Source organism: Rhodnius prolixus, unplaced genomic scaffold (genome assembly GCF_049639745.1).
Source record: "Rhodnius prolixus isolate KJV_2025 unplaced genomic scaffold, Rpr scaffold_5, whole genome shotgun sequence".
NCBI classification, from domain to species: Eukaryota; Metazoa; Arthropoda; class Insecta; order Hemiptera; family Reduviidae; genus Rhodnius; species Rhodnius prolixus.
In genome coordinates, this window is record NW_027411624.1 from 3284320 (window position 1) to 3303051 (window position 18732).

The following is an 18732-nucleotide window of genomic DNA, read 5'->3' on the forward strand; positions in this document are numbered from 1 at the left end:
TACTTTCCGCACTTGTTAAATAAATAACTATACTCAGAAAGTTTTAGTCCGAATTCGATTCTGATGACACGGTTAGAAAGACAGATACATTTTCTAAAAATTGACACCATTTTGAAGCATAAGTTATTCTCCAAACGGCCTCAATCTTCCTCCTGAATTCTGGGAAAAATAAAAGTAATCAAAATTTTTAAGAAAACTCATTCGGCCCTTATGTGATCATTATCAGGCCTAGGTGCTGGCACTTTTTATAAAAGTTTCCTTGTCTAATGTGGGCTTTCAAACGCGGTATATCATTATCCAGGATTCCTTTTATCTTCTTAAAAAGAGAAATTACGTTTGTTTTTGCAAGAAAACATATTTACGAGCACTCAAGAGTGTTAGATAGATAGATAGATTAAACTAGGGCGGCCTCAAGGCCTACGCCATTGCGACCCCTTTGGATCTATTGTGGCTCCCGCTTGCCCTTCAGACCCGTCCGTTTAATCAGACTCTTAATTCTGGAAAGCGACCTCTTGGGTAAAGCAAGCTCACAGGCCTTGGTTTTTCGTCCCCGAGAAGTAACATCCTTAGCCATACGAGCCCCTCACACTGAGTCAACAGTGTTAGTTTTATTCAAGTTTAATTCATTGAAAAAACTCTTTTAGATGGACCAGTAGTCAATTTTTAAAGTAGGCTGTCTCAAAAATAAGGAAGTCAAAGGTATACAAATTGCACTTTACAACAACATTTACTTCTGATCTCTCTGAAATATTTCGAGAAAAGAAATATATTAAACACTGTCTTTCTTAACCGTGTCATCAGAATCGAATTCGCACTAAAACTTTCTGCGTAATAACATTTTTATTGGGAAAAAAGTAATGTTTTTAGAAAAGTGACGTCACTCAAGAACAATGGAAAATATGAAGTTGGCCAATACGTCATTGAACTCCACTTTAGTATGTACTACACACAGTAGGCCAATGAACATTACTTATTATGGTTCACTCTGTATGTCAGATTGATTACAATGATTGCAGCAAATCGTTACTTAGGATCAAAGTGAACTAGAGGGATGCATAACAACAACGATAACTCATCATTTACTAAACTTTTTGATGATTTAAGGCGCGTCAACATCTTGGGTTAGTGGCGCCCGGAGCTTTTTTCAATGCACTGTCGGCCTCCGGACAGTGTTCTCTCGTCACAGACAACACTGTCCATCACCGGACAGTGAGCTGTAAGAAGCTCCTAGGAAGAGAAAATCTAAGGGTCGGCAGCTGGATTCGAACCCGGGACCTCCGCGTGGGAGTCCAGTACGCTAACCGCATAGCTAATCCCTCCCCTTTTTGTTTACTAATTATTCGTATATAAAGGAAAAGAACTTATACATAGTTTTTGTTTTTTTTTCTCAGCTGGTGAGAAATCTCTAAAATATTGGAAAGACTAGTTATTTATTTAACAAGGGTGGAAAGTAGTACTTTTCCTCACACGAGGCTGGGTTTGCACGCACGAGCGAGCGAAGCGAGGTTTTTTCTGCAACCATTAGGGGTATTAACTTAAAAAAAAAACACTAAGCAGGAATCACTAGAATCCATTTTAAATTTCTATAAGGTAACTCTATAACCTTTTTAACTGTTATAATTAAAAATATCTAATTATTTATTAAAATATCATTTTTATTTCTATATTCCTTTCAATTTTTATTTTATTTTTTTAATATTCGTTTTTTAATTATTTAGATAAAATAAATTTAAATAAGCTTATTAAAGTTTTACAGAAAATATTTAATAACAAAACTTCTTATATCAAGGAAGCACAATAAAGTTTTTCCACTCACTAGTGAGGAAAGTGACACTAATGGGAATTTTTCCCCACTAGTGAGGTAAAGTTGGGCATTACACAGCTGATTTTAATTGAGTAATGGGAACATACCTACATGGTTGCAGAAAATAAATTATTTCCTAACTTATTTTTAATTACTAAAGAAAGTTAGAATTTGAAATTCAAACCTTTGTGTGACCAAATGTGAAACCCAAAATTTATAACTGATGGAGGTTTCCTATGAATGGTCTTGAATAATTTAACGACCAGGTTATAGGGCACGACCTGGGCACGCGAGGGCAGGATGTATACACTAAAATGGTCCCGTGGGCCGATCTGCCCACCTGTTCACCTAGTAATTTACCCGTAATAATGTTTGCCACTTCACCAATAGTTTAAATTCGGCTGGCTTCAAACGTTTTCATGGTTGAAAACTCATTTTAAAGGCCAACTTTATCTGAATATTCTATGACAAACAAAAACAACAAAAAACAAATCAAAGAGGTGGCTTCAAGGTAGTTTCCTCTGTGGTAGTGATGATACGTAGGATCCCCTATGGTGGAGTGACTTGAACTGGTAGCCGGAATTCCGGGTAACGAACTTGCTGATGAAATAGCAAAGGAAGAAGCTGCATTGATAATCAATGACTCCTCAGCCCACATTATCCCTGGGTATCCTATCGACGTTGTAGAAAACAGACGTAGATCAGTGGATTTCGGAAGGAACATCGGAAACGGTGGAGATCCCCGAGCTGACTGCCGTCAGGGCTAAGGAAATCCTTGGCCTGTCAAAAACGGATATGTTTGGTTTTAGCAGGTCTCGGATCCGCCAGTTTGGTTCAGGTTGGTTGAGTGGACATGCGAATTCAGCGTACCATCTTTTCAAATGCGGCCTTATCCAGTCTCGCCAATTTGCGCAGGGCTGTGGTGAGTCCAATGAGACTGTGCGGCACTTTGTAGGAGGTGTGTCCCGTTTATTCTAAAACTAGATTTCTCGTCTTCGGGAGGTTAAATGTTTCACCTACCGGAGATTGTAGCATCTGGTAATCTTTACCACAACTTTCTAGGTTTATTCAGTGCACTGGGCGATTGAGTCGCCACCATCACTTTATTAGTTTATTGTATTGGCATCTGACAATCTTTAGCCGGATTTATTTGTCTTGAAGCCCCGGTATCTCTCATGAGATGAGGGGTGGGAGGGGAACAATGGGAACCATTTTGGGTTGCCTGCATTCCTTCCCCTTACTGGTGGAACCGCCCGTCTAAAGCAATCTAATCTAAACCCTAGGAAACAGTGCAAGCGTCTAGAAGCAAAACAAGATCATAAAAGAAACGTTGGCAGTGATGAGCGACCAAATGACTAGGCAATAATCGAAGTTCCAAAGCAAAACTTGATGGATCGATTTTCACCAATCGAAGGGTCTCATCTCTTATCGAGAAAAAAAATTAGTAAATAAAAGTTTTTTGATCTAGTTTGTCCACCTTGGAAGGCCGCCCTACATAAGAGCACTGCGCTGTAATTGAAAATGGTAGGAGCCACCGCAACACCATGGACCCTAATTCAATTCTGGTTGTCTTGACATTTTAGCGTCAAAGGAGTTGCATTGCGGACGCCCTGCCAAGGCAAGGCTCCAAGAAAACTCCCTTTTTCTTTGAGAACCTTTGCCCAAGATAAGCCATTAATTAGTTCATGAGGAGCTCAGAGAGGAAGAGGAGCTTTTAAAGCTTTGGACAAACCTCCCTAAGCAAGGCAAGAAAAGCTCTCGTCTTAAGAAAAAAAAATACGCCAAAGAGGCGACAACTGTATCAAAAGTTAACACCAAGTTCTCAGTTTACTAATAATGGAAATGAATAAAATTTAATAACAACAATTCTAAGATGTATAATTTGTGAAATCATAATAATAATAATTATTATTATTAAAAACATTATTCTAAAAAGATATACAAAGTTAAGGAAACTTTTTAGTGGAAGAACTTTTACAAGGAAGCGAGGGATGACAAATTAGATAATTGCTTACAGAAGAAGAACAAGAAGATGAAGAAGGAAGTGGATGATTACGACGACAGTTTTATTAAGAAGGACCTAGCGGAGGAGGTTCACCACGGTCTAAGCAACTGGAAGGGATGATTTAGACGGCTTTGCGTTCTACACAGTTGGAGAAAACAAGGAAAGTCTATCTGGGTCTTTCGATTAGGATATAATTCTGTGGGTTTGCACAGTCGCCGTCGCAGAGAGTGTGTAATTTCTCTCCCAGAGAGAGAGAGAGAGAGAGAGAGAGAGAGAGAGAGAGAGAGAGAGAGAGAGAGAGTTCACGGCATAGAGTGTAACTTACGAACAACAGGAAGGAGATCCTTCCATTCTCAGGATTTTTAGCCACTGAATCCTGGACCCCTTTTATAAATATATATATATATATATATACTCGTATATATAAATTACGACATCCTAGATGTTTTAACTTTATCCTCTTTTTACTGGAAACTGTTCCCACTCAGCTGTGCATTTAACTTTCAAAAGTTGGTAAAGATATTAAAAGCGGAAATTAACAGCACTGGTAGCATAAAGTATGGGCGATTTACATTGATCCTAATACTCGGCCCTAACTAGCCGGGAAAAGGATTTTATTATTAAGTTCTAAGAAAATCATCCTTTAGATAAATTGTAACTATATAACCGAGGCGCCACGGTAGCCGAGCGGTTAGAGGCTAGACCCGCAAAGCTAAGATGTATTGCGGTACTAGTCTAGGCCTTGGATTTTATTAAATTGTTAATATGAAAAATTTATAGTAAAGTAAGTTAGGCAGTTATAGGCTAGACGCGCAAAGCTAAGATGTATTGTTGGCTTAGTGGGTTCAATTCCCGGTCTCTAGGCTTTGGATTTTATTTAATGGTTAATATGAGAATATGTTAGGCGGTTATAGGCTAGACCCGCAAAGCTGAAATGTATTGTTGGTTTAGTAGGTTCAATTCCCGGTCTCTAGGCTTTGGATTTTATTTAATGGTTAATATGAGAATATGTTAGGCGGTTATAGGCTAGACGCGCAAAGCTAAGATGTATTGTTGGCTTAGTGGGTTCAATTCCCGGTCTCTAGGCTTTGGATTTTATTTAATGGTTAATATGAGAATATGTTAGGCGGTTATAGGCTAGACCCGCAAAGCTGAGATGTATTGTTGGTTTAGTGCGGGGGCCAGCAACCTATTTTAAGTAGAGAGCTATTTATCCTTAAATGATTTTAATAAATCTTACCAAGAGCCGCAAGAATGATAGAGTAAAAACCTCTGAAGATCATTTGTATTCACAAATTATTGTTTTTAATAAATAATAACTAAACCAGTGTTAGAATGAAAAGGCGGCAGTCTTATATAATTACGTACTTTATTTAAATATAATTCTATTCAGTTTGTATTTTTTTTAAATATCTTTAATAAAAGAAACTTTCATTTGTTCCAACACAATAAAAATATACAATATATTTTGGACAGGCTGAAGAGCCACACAATTTGGATAAAAGAGCCGCCCGCATGCAGCTCGCGAGCCGCGGTTGCCGACCTCTGGTTTAGTGGGTTCGATTCCCCCGGATTTTATTTAATGGTTAATATGAGAAATTTACAGTAAAGTATGTTAGGCGGTTATAGGCTAGACCCGCAATGCTATCATGTATTGTTGGTTTAGTGGGTTCGATTCCCCTGTTCTAAGCCTTAGATTTTATTTAATGGTTAATATGAGAAATTTGCAGTAAAGTGTGTTTGTTAGTCGCCTCCGTCCACGACACCTAATTGGTAGTTGGACGTAAATCCAGGCTTAAAAATTAGGCAATTACTTTGAGGTCGTGTAAAGTTGGCCACGTAGAAAGGAGCGTAAACTATCACCTGTCGAAATAGTTCTTATTAACATGTCTATGACTGAACGTATGGCTGAACTCCTCAGCTACAGTTTATCTCATTAATATCTAACGATAATTTGCAAAACTTCCGTTAGGTTAGTAATAAACATGATCTATTTTATCAACACTGGTCAAACGTCAGGAACATTTACAATTTTGGATGAACTCTCGCAGGAAGTTAATCGTTTCCTACAGCTGGAATAAACCAGGGGCACGTCAACACCAAAAGCAAATCACAGTTTGCAAAAATCTCCTCTCACTTCCGTATTTTTTCCTTGAAAACAAGTGAATTTCCGGTAAAAAACACAATGTCGAAAACTGATCAATTACAAACATCGATTGGCTAGACAATATCCCGTAAGAGGAAAAGGGCAATTTTAATAGTAAAAAAGGGAACAAAGATTAAATTTAACAGAACAAAAAGTGCAAGAAAATAACAAAAATAAAAAATTGAAGCTTTAAGAAGCTAAATAAAACGAGCGACTTGAAAAAAAGAAAACTGCAGTTTAATTACGCTCACTGGAAAAGCGTAAAGCATCCATATTGTTTAGAGCGTAAATGCTAAATGAAAATTCTGCGCTCAACTTCAGATTAATATTTTAATAACTGAAATTGAAAAAGTAAACTGTAATGGCAATTTAAAGAGCTTTTGTTTCTCCCACCAACAAACCAACGATAAACCCTGGAAAATTAAATAGAAATTATAATTCTGTAAAAAGAAATAGATAATAAAAATTAATATAGATAATACGGCGCCAATCGAGACCCGCAAAGCTAAGATGTATTGTTGGTTTAGTGGGTTCGATTTCCCTGTTCTATGCCTTGGATTTTATTTAATTGTTAATATGAGTTTATAGTAAAGTATGTTAGGAGGTTATAGGCTAGACCCGCAAAGCTAAGATGTGTTGTTGGTTTAGTGGGTTCGATTCCCCTGTTCTATGCCTTGGATTTTATTTAATGGTTAATATGAGAAATTTATAGTAAAGTATGGCAGGCGGTTGTAGGCTAGACCCGCAATGCTAAGATGTATTGTTGGTTTAGTGGGTTCTATTCCCCTGGTCTAGGCCTTGGATTTTATTTAATGGTTATATGAGAAATTTACAGTAAAGTATGTATGCTAGTCGCCTCCGTCCACGACACCTAATTTAGCAGTTGAAAGTAAAGCCTGCCTGAAAAAGTAGGCAATTACTTTACTTTGCTACTAAGGTGCTAATGACCAAAGCAGTCGAGTAGTAGTTACAATATAAATCTTCAACTTCCTCGCATTGGAAAAGAGAAATACAAACATTTTGTTGAATACACTCCCACGACTTCCTGTTACTACTACGTAATCAAGGTTCGAACTCATTAATATTCTCCAAAATCCTTCAAAAATTGGGATTAATGAGCAAGAGCCTGAAGCCTGAAGCCTATAAGAAACTCGCAGACTTTACTCTTCAGTCTTGCTACTGTCTCTCCAGGATCTACTCGAAAATCGGCTCACTTCGCACAATCCCGGTAAATCCACCTCTCCGCTCTCAGATTCTCATCCAGCCACAAAGCAGCCGGCCTACGATCCTTCTATTCCCCAATGTGACAGGTCCCTTCTCCATTCTATTCTAGCTGCAAGTTTTTCTACCCCTTTTGCCCCAAATAAATCACCACCGCCCTCCACCAAAAAAAAAAAGGTGAAAATCCATTAAATAAAGCGATACTTCCGGTAGAGAACACCTAACCTAAAAACACGTATTTCCCGCGATTCAGAACCTAAATTAAGGTTTCAAAAGTGGAATTTCATTATTTTTTTTTGTGTAAGTAATGCATAAGTTTTGGAAGAAAATTTATATCCCGTATATCTAAACTATCAACATTCCCATAACTTCCGTTCCTGTCCCAAGCTTGCGCATTCATTGTCATGTTTACTGTCTCTGTGTGAGTAACACAATCGATTTAAATAAAATCGCCATTCCTGGAATTAAAAAACCTTCATCTCTGTGTAGTCTGAGGCTCCCTCAATGGACGGGAGTCAAATCACCCTTGGGGGATTCGATATACTTTAAAAACAGGTATTTTATTCTGGAATTACCCCCTTTCCAAACCATTCTGTATAAACAACATATGTAATATATATGCTAAAAATGCTGGTTTTATATTTTATTTTATCCACTTGCACAGGAAGCGTATGTAAAATAGACTCTTGGTGGAGAGAAATAAATTCTATTTAACCTGATGTATAATACACTGGTCCAGATCTTCCAGGGAGGTTTGGAAAGTTTAAAATTTTATATGATATTTTATTTTTCAATTATTTTATATTAATTAAAAAGTAAAATAAAAGATTATTTTTTTTATAATACGAGTATTCGAAAATCTAAGATATAAATTTCAATCAAATTCCGAATTTCGAAACCTATTAATAGTTGTTAAGATTAAATATTATTGTGACGTCAATACGTCTTTAAATTTGCTATCATATGGAGGCAATCCAAAAAACCTAATCATAACAAAATCGGGGGATACAGTTTGGCATTATAGTTTTGAATCTATCGCCTACATCCAAAATTAAATTAGAGCACTGGATAGCTAAAGGATCAAAGAATTCATTACGATAAGCAAAAACTGTGACGCATCGCGCGCGGTGGAGGGGGAAGCGCCGCCATTTTGAGATCATTTTGCTGCGTATCGAGATTTGCAATTAGTATAACTTTTTTGACTCGGAGAAGCTACGATGTTCGTTTAAGATTTAATCGTCAGCTGTCGTCACAATCTATCGATTGTATATAAAACATTAGTGTAAAATAGTGACATTGAATATAATAAGGTGTTAGAATAAAAAAAATATTATCAAAAATATATAATGTCGGCCTATACGCGTCGAAAAGCCAAAACCAAATACAGAGATCGTATACGGTTGGAAAGGGCTTCTCAAGAACATTCGAATGGTAATAATAAAACACCATATGACCGAGTCAAGCTGTGCCGGGAACGTAAAAGAATGAATACGGCCGAGCGGATCAACGACGGTGTCCAGTACATCTGTGCAGCTGGGGCCGGTTGAAATTATGCAAGTGGATGATGGAAATCGCTTCTACATCGACAACGGACTGTATAGGCATAGATTGTGTTCGATAGTCGATTTGTTTCCTTGATTTCATCCTAAATACATAAATAAAAATATTTTATATAAAAAATATAACACGATACGTAAACGTATTCACGTACAACACACGGCCGTGTCCATGAGGCAGTTAAAATAGCGTATTTTTAAAACAGAAATTACGCTAAAATGAAGCTCAATGTTAAAACTGAAAGCTGTGCTTTCGAAATAAATCACACACCCCCCCCCCCCAAAAAAAAAACTGAAAATCCATTAAATGAAGTAATACTTCCGGTTGAGAAAACCTAACCTAAAAACACGTATTTCCGGTGATTCCAAACCAAAAAACCTGAGCACGACGATCTCTTGCGGAAGATAAAAGTAAGTGATTACTTCGTAACAGCCAAGAGAGAGATAGAAATAAAAAATTATTAAACGGAGAAAAAGTATTGATAAGGGCTAGCAAACAACCCCCGGGAATCTAAAGTTCCTCCATTACGTAGAAACAAAGTTTTATCTATACCGGAAGTTGGCAAAACTGAATTTTCGTGTTATTTACTAGCAGGAAGTGTAGGGGATTCCAAATACTCGTATTTACTGAGCCGCTACTACCCTTACAACCACCATGATCTCTCCGTACTGATAACACCGCTCAGCTGCAAGACTAAGTATTATTTTCTAATTAGATCTTTGTTTAATCAATTTTGATTTTAGTATTAGCTAGCGGAAATCGAGAAACAAATTAATTTTGTAATTTTAGATATTTCTTTTTTTCCGGTACAGTTATTAGATAAATAGTTTAACTTTTGTTTTTAAACCAGTTAAGCGCGGAATTTAGTTTTTTTTAAAAAAAAAAGAAAAAACCACAGTGCGCGGAATTAAAATCAGACAATGACGTGTATATGACGTCGAACGCACGGGGCAAAACAAGCAAAAGTTTATTAATAGTCGTAATAGTCACTGCAACCGTCTTTTTCTGCAATCTCTCTGGGGGCTTCTTGAGATTACAGAGGAGCATTCTGTGCTCATTCCAAAATCTGCACCGCTTCACGTTATGCATTGCTCTAGTTAACTAGAGTTTTACAAGGAAGAAAAGAGCTTTGAACTCTGTGCAAAAATGAAATCATGCTCATACTGAGGTCTGAAACGGCATTGTACAAGGGTTGAGAGCTTCTATTTGTGTGCGTAATTCCCCAATCTCTAATGCGGAGACCAAACATGTACCAAGCACTTATCATTTGGCTAACTCCTACCTCCGTATCAAAATACGAGGGTCGTTTGAAAAGTCCGTGCAAAGTCAGAGAGATAGCACCACTGGCGCGTATCGAGGTTATGTTTAGTTAGTAGCATCTCTTGGAAGAACACACACCAAGTTTCAGCCAGATCGGTCTATTTCTTTGTGTTTGGCATTCGTTTGAATCGAGGAAGTCGAGTGATTTTCAAAAAATGGACGAAAAAGAATTTCGTGTGTTGATTAAACACTACTTTATGAAAGGCAAAACGCCTGAGGAGACTAAAGAGAAGCTTGATAAACATTATGGTGACACTGCACCTTCGATTAGAACAGTTTATAAGTGGTTTCAAAATTTACGGAGTGGCCATATGGGCACAAGTGACGCTGAACGTTCTGGACGCCCTGTTGAGGTTACTACTCCAGAAATCATTGATAAAATCCATATGATGATGGATGACAGAAGAGTGAAGGTGCGTGAGATAGCTAGTTCTGTGGGCATCTCGAATGAACGGGTACATAATATTTTGCATCAACATTTGGACATGACAAAGCTATCCGCAAGATGGGTGCCGCGATTGCTCACGCTTGACCAAAAAGGAAATCGTGTGAAGTGTTGCAGGGACGGTTTGCAGCTGTTCCAGAAGAATCCGCAGGACTTTAAGCGTCGTTTCGTCACTGTGGATGAAACATGGATACATCACTACACTCCTGAGACCAAAGAACAATCTAAACAATGGGTAACCAAGGGGGAATCTGCGCCAAAAAAGGCGAAGACCGTTCCTTCGGCCGGAAAGATTATGGCGACTGTCTTTTGGGATTCGCAAGGAATAATCCTCATCGACTATCTGGAAAAGGGTAAAACTATTACAGGTGCATATTATTCATCGTTATTGGACCGTTTGAAAACCGAGCTGCAAGAAAAACGCCCACGATTGGCCCACAAAAAAGTCCTTTTCCATCACGACAACGCACCAGCTCACACCTCAGCAGTTGTGGTCGCAAAATTAATGGAAATAGGGTTCCAACTCGTTTCACATCCCCCCTGTTCTCCAGACTTGGCTCCCTCGGACTACTATTTCTTCCCCATTATGAAGAAATGGCTGGCGGGAAAAAGATTTTATTCAAACGAGGAGGTGATTGCAGAAACGAATGGCTATTTTTCAGACTTGGACAAATCCTATTATTCGGAAGGGATCAACAAACTAGAACAGCGTTAGACGAAGTGTATAAGCCTAAAAGGAGACTATGTTGAAAAATAAAATACGTTTACCCCAAAAAGTTAAGTAGTTTTTATTTTTGCACGGACTTTTCAAACGACCCTCGTACTTGGCAGTTCTATTAGTAAGATAAAGGAAACATCCCACCAAATAATTATTCTTATTGTATTTTATTAAAATTTCGAGTTTTTATGGTTAATGGCAATTTTATATTTTTCACAACGTGTAAACACGTCGAACGCACCGTAACAGGGTTAATTTAAGAGCGCGTTTAGATTTAATGCGCAGTGCATTACCATCCTTCGGACAGTGTTCTTTCTTTACAGAAAACACTGCCCCCACCCAAAAAAAAAAAGCTGGAAACTTGAGCTGTATGAGGCTCTTAAGAAGAGAGAATCTATGAAAACGGGAAGCTTGGAATCAGGATCCCGGGATCTCCGCAGGGAAATCCCAGTAGGCTAACAACTGGGATAATTGAAAATAGGATTAGGTCCACAAAGCTGGATAAAATCCAAGATACTGACTTAATTCCTTCCCCTTAAACCTAACATTTTTTTGGTTTACATCCTTTTCTATTGACGTTTCGATTATTCATTCCTTAATACATTTTTCAGGCTCTTTTTTAAAAAAATTAAAATATATAAAACTTTTTCCATTATTTATTGTATGAAAATCCATTTATTTACTTATTTTATATAAGCTGATAAAAAAACTTGAGCAAAAACAATGTGAAGTATCTGAACATTGCAAAGTACTGTTGAAGGGATGAGTTAAGTGGTAGGGGAAGCGAGTCTCCTCTCCACCCCCCCGGATAGGTAAAAAACTTTTGTTTTAATAACCTGGCAAATTCTAACTTGTTCCCATTAAATTTTTGAAGTGCCTGGATTTTATTAATAATTTTTAACAAGAGAGAGAGGGGGTAGAGGCTAGAAATAAAGGTGAACAGACAACCCTTCATTTCAAGTTAGGGAATATTCAGTTCTGCAAATTGTTCCCTCAGGGAGCACTTAAATAAAGGTAATCATTTAGATAGATTCCCTGTTAATTTATTTATCCAGTATTTATTAGGGTTGTTTAAAATAGGGAAAATAAGGTGTGACTTCCTCTCTCTAGGATTCAGGACTCACGGCTGTAACTTTTACAATTTTTTTTTTTTTTGAAACAGATTTAATTACTTCCTAAAATTAGGCTAGACCCGCAAAGTTAATATGCATTGTGGTACTGGGTTCGATTCCCGGTCTTGGCCTTGGATTTTATTTAATGGTTAATAAAAAAAAATTTACAGTAAAGTATGTTAGGCGGTTATAGGCTAGACCCGCAAAGCTAAGATGTATTGTTGGTTTAGTAGGTTCGATTCCCGGTCTTGGCCTTGGATTTTATTTATTGGTTAAATGAGAAATAGTAAAGTACGTTTGCTAGTCGCCTCCGTCCACGACAGCTGGTAGTTGGACGTTAAGCCCCGCCTGAAAAAATGGGCGATTACTTTACTTTTTACTTCCTAAAATTATCTAGATCAGCGTTTCCCAACCGTTTTTTGGCTCGCGTACCACTTGGTAGTAAGTACATCATGCTAAATTATACCACTTCGTAAAAATGATCGTGTTTCGTGATATTTGTTATTCTGAGTGTGTTATTTTATTATTATTATCTTGTATTTAGATAGAGATACCAATGTATCTGTTACAAAACTGCGACCATTAACTTATGGGTGCAGAGTAGGTCTCAGGAGTGGTGGCTTGCCACCACTGGGCAGAGACAGGCGAAGGAGTTTATTAAAGGCTATTCGCCGAGGCTGACTGCAGAATTAATCCGTCAAGGCCGTGGGGCTATCAGGATTATTGTAGGCCTATTAACTGGCCACTGCAGACTCAGAAAACACATGCATCGCATGGGCCTGGCAGATGATAGCCTCTGTAGGTTCTGTCAGGAAGAGGAGGAAACGGCACTACACGTGTTGTGTCAGTGTGAGGGGCTCGTGTGGCTAAGGATGTTACTTCTCGGGGAGGAAAAACCAAGACCTGTGAGCTTTACCCAAGAGTCACTCTCCAGCATTAAGAGTCTAATTAAAAGGACAGGTCTGGAGGGTGAGCTTTAAAGTTAGGGGAGCCACAATAGACCCAAAGGGGTCGCAGTGGCGTAGGCCCTGAGGCCGCCATAGTCTAATCTAATCTAATCTAATCTGTTACAAAGGAGTCCAAAGTTCATGTTCACTTTATCAAACTTAGTAAAGTGCAAGATCTTAGTTCAAAACTTTTTTTTAAATAATGCAAAATTGCGTACATATTTCTCTTTTCAAAATTATTAATTAATTTACAAAGTTCTTCTTTAGGATTATTATATTTGTGCCCAAAATCTTCTAAATTAATTTCTTTTAAGCATTAAACTACCACCCATAAGTACCAATTAAATTTAATATTGCTTGGATAGAGCTTACTCATTACAATGCAGTCTCTTTAAGCAGATTTTTTACATAGTTATCATTTAAGTTCTGTCACAAGATAAATCTATTAAATTTTCTTTATCTTTTATCGATAATGATGTAGCTTTTCCTAAATTTTCTTCATGGAAGGGGGTTTTGAAATCCCAGTTATCACTTGTGTTTTCGGGTTTTGGTAAAATATTCCATGAAAGACAATTTTAATCCTGTTAAATATTTTCTCGTGTACCTTGAGACAGACTAACATTATTGTACATATTAACAACTTTACAGTAAATTATTTTATTAATTAAAATAATTTTTATTATAGGGAAAAAGCGTTTCTACGATATTTTTATGATTTAATTTTTTATTTTTTATGTCCGCCATTATTGATTATTTTTCGCGTACCACCAACCAGCCACTCGCGTATCACTGGTTGGAAAACGCTGATCTAGATTATAAAACTATACTTTTACATCCGAAATGACACTTAAAGCCGGAAAAACATCTTGAAAAAAACTATTACTTCCGGTTCTGAGAATTTTCTTTAAACTCAGCTAGCTGCAGGTTTTTCCATCCGGTTTTCCTCTGCATATTTTATCCTTCCGATCCTAAACGTTCCCTTTATTATGTAATAAAGGTTGTAATCTAGTTGTACATTGGTACTTCATGTTTGTAATGTAATTGTACATGAAAAAAAAAAAAAAAATTAGGGTTGTTCATTATACTGGAATGGTAAGTTAGAGCAGTGTGTTCCGCTACTGGAATGACTTGGCAGTACGCCAAGCAGAAGTGGGTCAGTTCGCGCGTCGGATGTAATAAATAAATAATACTAATAAAAATAAAAACAAAGAATAATTGCGGGGGTCCGCTTTGAATTGTCCCCAATTTTGGAGATAAGAAATAATATCTGGCCATTACCATCAACATTTTTTGATAAAAACGTTAAAGATGTGGTGGCCGCTTTTTAGAGTAACGACTACGATATGATGGGAGAATTTTAACATTCAAAATGTTTTTTTTATGGGAGGATGATTGCGTAAAAATTAAGGTAACTTAACGTAACGTTATCGGCACGGTAGCCGAGCGGGTTAAGAGGCGAGACCCGCAAAGCTAAGGTGTATTGTTGGTTTAGTGGGTTCGATTCCCAGTCTAGGTCTTGGATTTTATTTAATGGTTAATATGAGAAATTTATAGTAAAGTATGTTATGTTAGGCTAGACCCGCAAAGCTAAGATGTATTGTTGGTTTAGTGGGTTCGTTTCCCTCGGTCTAGGTCTGGGATTTTATTTAATGGTTAATATGAAAAATTTATAGTAATGTTAGGCGGTTATAGGCTAGACCCGCAAAACTAAGATGTATTGTTGGTTTAGTGCAGTGGTCGGCAAACTTATTAGCCAAAGAGCCAAATATGAACATTACAACGATTTTAAAAAAAAATTGGGAGCCAAATCTGCTTGTTTAGTAAACTTTTATTACACTAAATAAGTAGTACACTAAATAATACTAAATTTCATACTTAATAAATATTTATCGATGCGAACAATGTGCTTGCATTTCCTTGGAAAGTTTGAGTAAGTCAGGTTTGTATGTGGTTGTTTTTAATTTTAGGCATGATTCCAAGTTCTCATCAATAAGACGACTTCTCAGTTTACTCTCGATAATGTTCATGCTTGAAAAAGATTGCATATATATGTAGAACCGAAAAGGGAAAGAACAGCAAACGCGAGCTTTTCAGCTGATCGTAAGAGTACTATTCCAAACGTTGAAAATGATCATGTCTTCCTTCTCCAGGTCATTCAAAGCAGACCACTTGTGTTGTGAACTAAGATCACATATTTTCTTCTCCAATATTTCCAATTCAACACAAAGACGTTCGAATTTAGAGCGCCATATCTCCTTGTTTTTTAAATCCAGCAATTGTATTTCAAAGCTACCAATGTCAATTTCAAAAGGAGAAAATTTCAACTCGGTTATCGTAGCATTAAGAGGATTTTTGACAAATGCTAAAGTTGCTCTGCTGTTTTTAAATTCCTGAAACCTGCTATAACATACGAACAATCTCAGCCGGTAGCTTGTACATGGTTTGTGTTTACGTTTACGAAAACTAATAAAATTAAACTCGATGTTCGTTACGTATTTTTACAACAATATAAGATTTTAATTACCTATCTATCTTTTAACTTAAACAAAAAATTATGCATGTTCTCGATTTAAAGAAGAATTTTAATTTATCAAAATAAGATGTAATTTTTTTCTTACCAAGTTTTTTTTTAAATGAAAATATTATTGCGCCTTCCGTGGATATTTGTGCCAGAGCCGCACTTAAGGAGCCAAAGAGCCACATACGGCTCTGGAGCCGCACTTTGCCGACCACTGGTTTAGTGGGTTCGATTACCCTGCTCTAGGTCTTGGATTTTATTTAATGGTTAATATGAGAAATTTATAGTAAAGTATGTTAGGCGGTTATAGGCTAGACCCGCAAAGCTAAGATGTATTGTTGGTTTAGTGGGGTCGATTACCCCGGTCTAGATCTTGGATTTTATTTAATGGTTAAATGAGAAATAGTAAAGTACGTTTGCTAGTCGCCTCCGTCCACGACAGCTGGTAGTTGGACGTTAAGCCCCGCCTGAAAAAATAGGTGATTACTTTACTTTACTTTTTTTTTAACGTAACGTTATGAAATGATGACGTGGTGGGGAAAGATAAAGTCAATGACATCAACTAGTTGGGCAGCCTCAATCTACAAAAGTAGGCAGTAACAGTTTTCCTCTTAAGGAAATTGGGATAAACAAATAAAATAGAAATAAATTTTTAAAAAAAAGTTTACAAATTAGCGATCAAAATATGTAAACCGGAAGTAAAATTGAAAAAATTAAAATAATAAGAGCATTTGTAGGAGCATAAAACGGAAGTGAACGAAAATAAAAAAAAAGAAAAAGAGGACTCGTTCTGTATTAGTATTATCAAGTTAGCACCCGTAGTGGCACATTTACAACATTCAACTTGATTATTTCCGTTTGTACAGCTTTAATAGGTTTACCGGCTTTTCAACTTCCGCTTCGGTTTTTTTTTCTTTTTTGTCTTCCCCTTTTTCATGCAACTCTTTCGTTTCTTTAACAAGGCGTGAGGCCTACAAGGTGGCTAATATAAACCAGACACCCAGGCGAGTTGCCAGGTTACAGCAAGGAGCCCTCTCGCTTCTTACACAGAAGAAGAAGAAGAAGAAGAAGAACTCTTGGGTATTGAGAGGTGAAAGAGGCTGAGCATGCTAGAGACTGGTTCATTGAGATGCGCCATGATAGATCTCAGGAGTGAGGGATACCTATTCTGGGAAGCTGCTATTCCTGGAGATATCCAGCGCCTAGCTGAACTTCCACACACCGGATCGGATATACAGCATCCCTACCACCTGTTCAATTCCTTAAAACATGGATGTGCTAATTACTCCTTACCTAATAATTAACTGGTAGAATACAAAAGGAAAAGTTTTCAGAAAACTGACACCCACCTACCCCCATACCTGATTAGAAGCTGGAAAATTGAGGTCATAGACGCTAATTATTCATCAACCATTAATTTGCATACATTACTGAAGGGAAAACTTTCAATTTTTCCACACTAACTGCCACGAAAAGTAATTATACCAAAAAAAAGAAAAATTTGCATGAAGAAAGAAAATATTATGAAAACTCATACAATTTACTCTTGAAAAGTTGTTTTTTGAAATTTGGAACATTTTCACATCAGTTAACAATATAAAACATCAAATTTAACTTCCTGTTTATCTGTGGGAGGGGAGACTATTATTTTAGGCTTGTAGGCTATTATTTCACTTCTCCAGTCGGCTTGCTCTCCAGTCTGATATTGCTTCCAGCTGCGGCAATTCCATGGTACTTTGGCTTCCAATTACACCAGAATATTATTGTGTTTCTCATCAATGTCCCGCTACATTTCCGGGAATACTCAGGCAAACTAATAAGAAGGCTTAAAAGAAGAATAAAGAAAAGTGGTTTTCTCAAAAGGATCAGTTGAGTATAATGTACGATCTTCATATTGTACAAGTGGATTGCTGAAATTTGTTAAGTTTGCTGAAAATTCTACAGCCGGAAGTAAAGAACGTCATTAATAAAATGGATTACCCACTTTTTTTGGACTCGATTTACTCGGAAATAGATCCAACGTTTTTCTTTAAACTGGTTACATGTTCCCCAAAAGGCACTTCTAAGTGGGTCAAAGAGCATGAACTCAAAAGTGTTATTTATAGAGTATTCGACGAAGATAAAGTTCTTCTTCTTCTTCTGGGGCGCTACAGCCCTGAAAGGACCCAGGCCTCCTTAACCAGCCTCCTCCATTCTTCTCGATCGTGAGCTCTAGATCGCCATCTACGCACGCCCTTGTTCCTCCTCAGGTCTGCTTCCACATCATCCAGCCAGCTCCCTCAATGACGTCGACTCCCTGGAATGCCATATAGCATCTTTCTGGGTAAGCTCTCAGGTTCCATCCGCTCCACATGACCCAACCACCTAAGGCGTCCTTGTTTAATGAAGGCTACAAGATCCGGGTTCCTGGTATAGCTTTTTCAACTCTGTATTCGACCTAATTCTCCACTGATCTCGCTCCTTCACTGGTCCATAAATATTTCTTAGGATCTTCCTCTCTCTTAGACATTGAGGGCCTGCTCGTCTTCCCTGGTCAAAACCCACGTCTCATTTGTGTAAGTAACTGCTGGCCTTATCACCAGTAACTTTACACGAGTAGATAACGTTTTAAAGCGTAACATTTTGAGAATCGCGAAGTATATTGCCTGCTGCGATTCTCGCCTTAATGTCTGACCTAACGTCATTCTGTTCGGCAACAAAAGCTCCAAAATGTTTGAAGCTTTTAACCCTCGCAAATTTATTTGTTCATCAACTCGTTGAAATCATCTTCTTTGCCCGGATCTCTTGCGGCTTTCATGTAAACTGTCTTCTCCACAGTTTGTTTGTAAATGCCAAGCTTCTTTGCCGCTTACTCAAACTCCTGAAGAGCTCCCAGCTTCAGGCATTCATGGTACGCGCCGTTATAACCACATCCAAAAAAAACATTTGTTTTTTGCGAA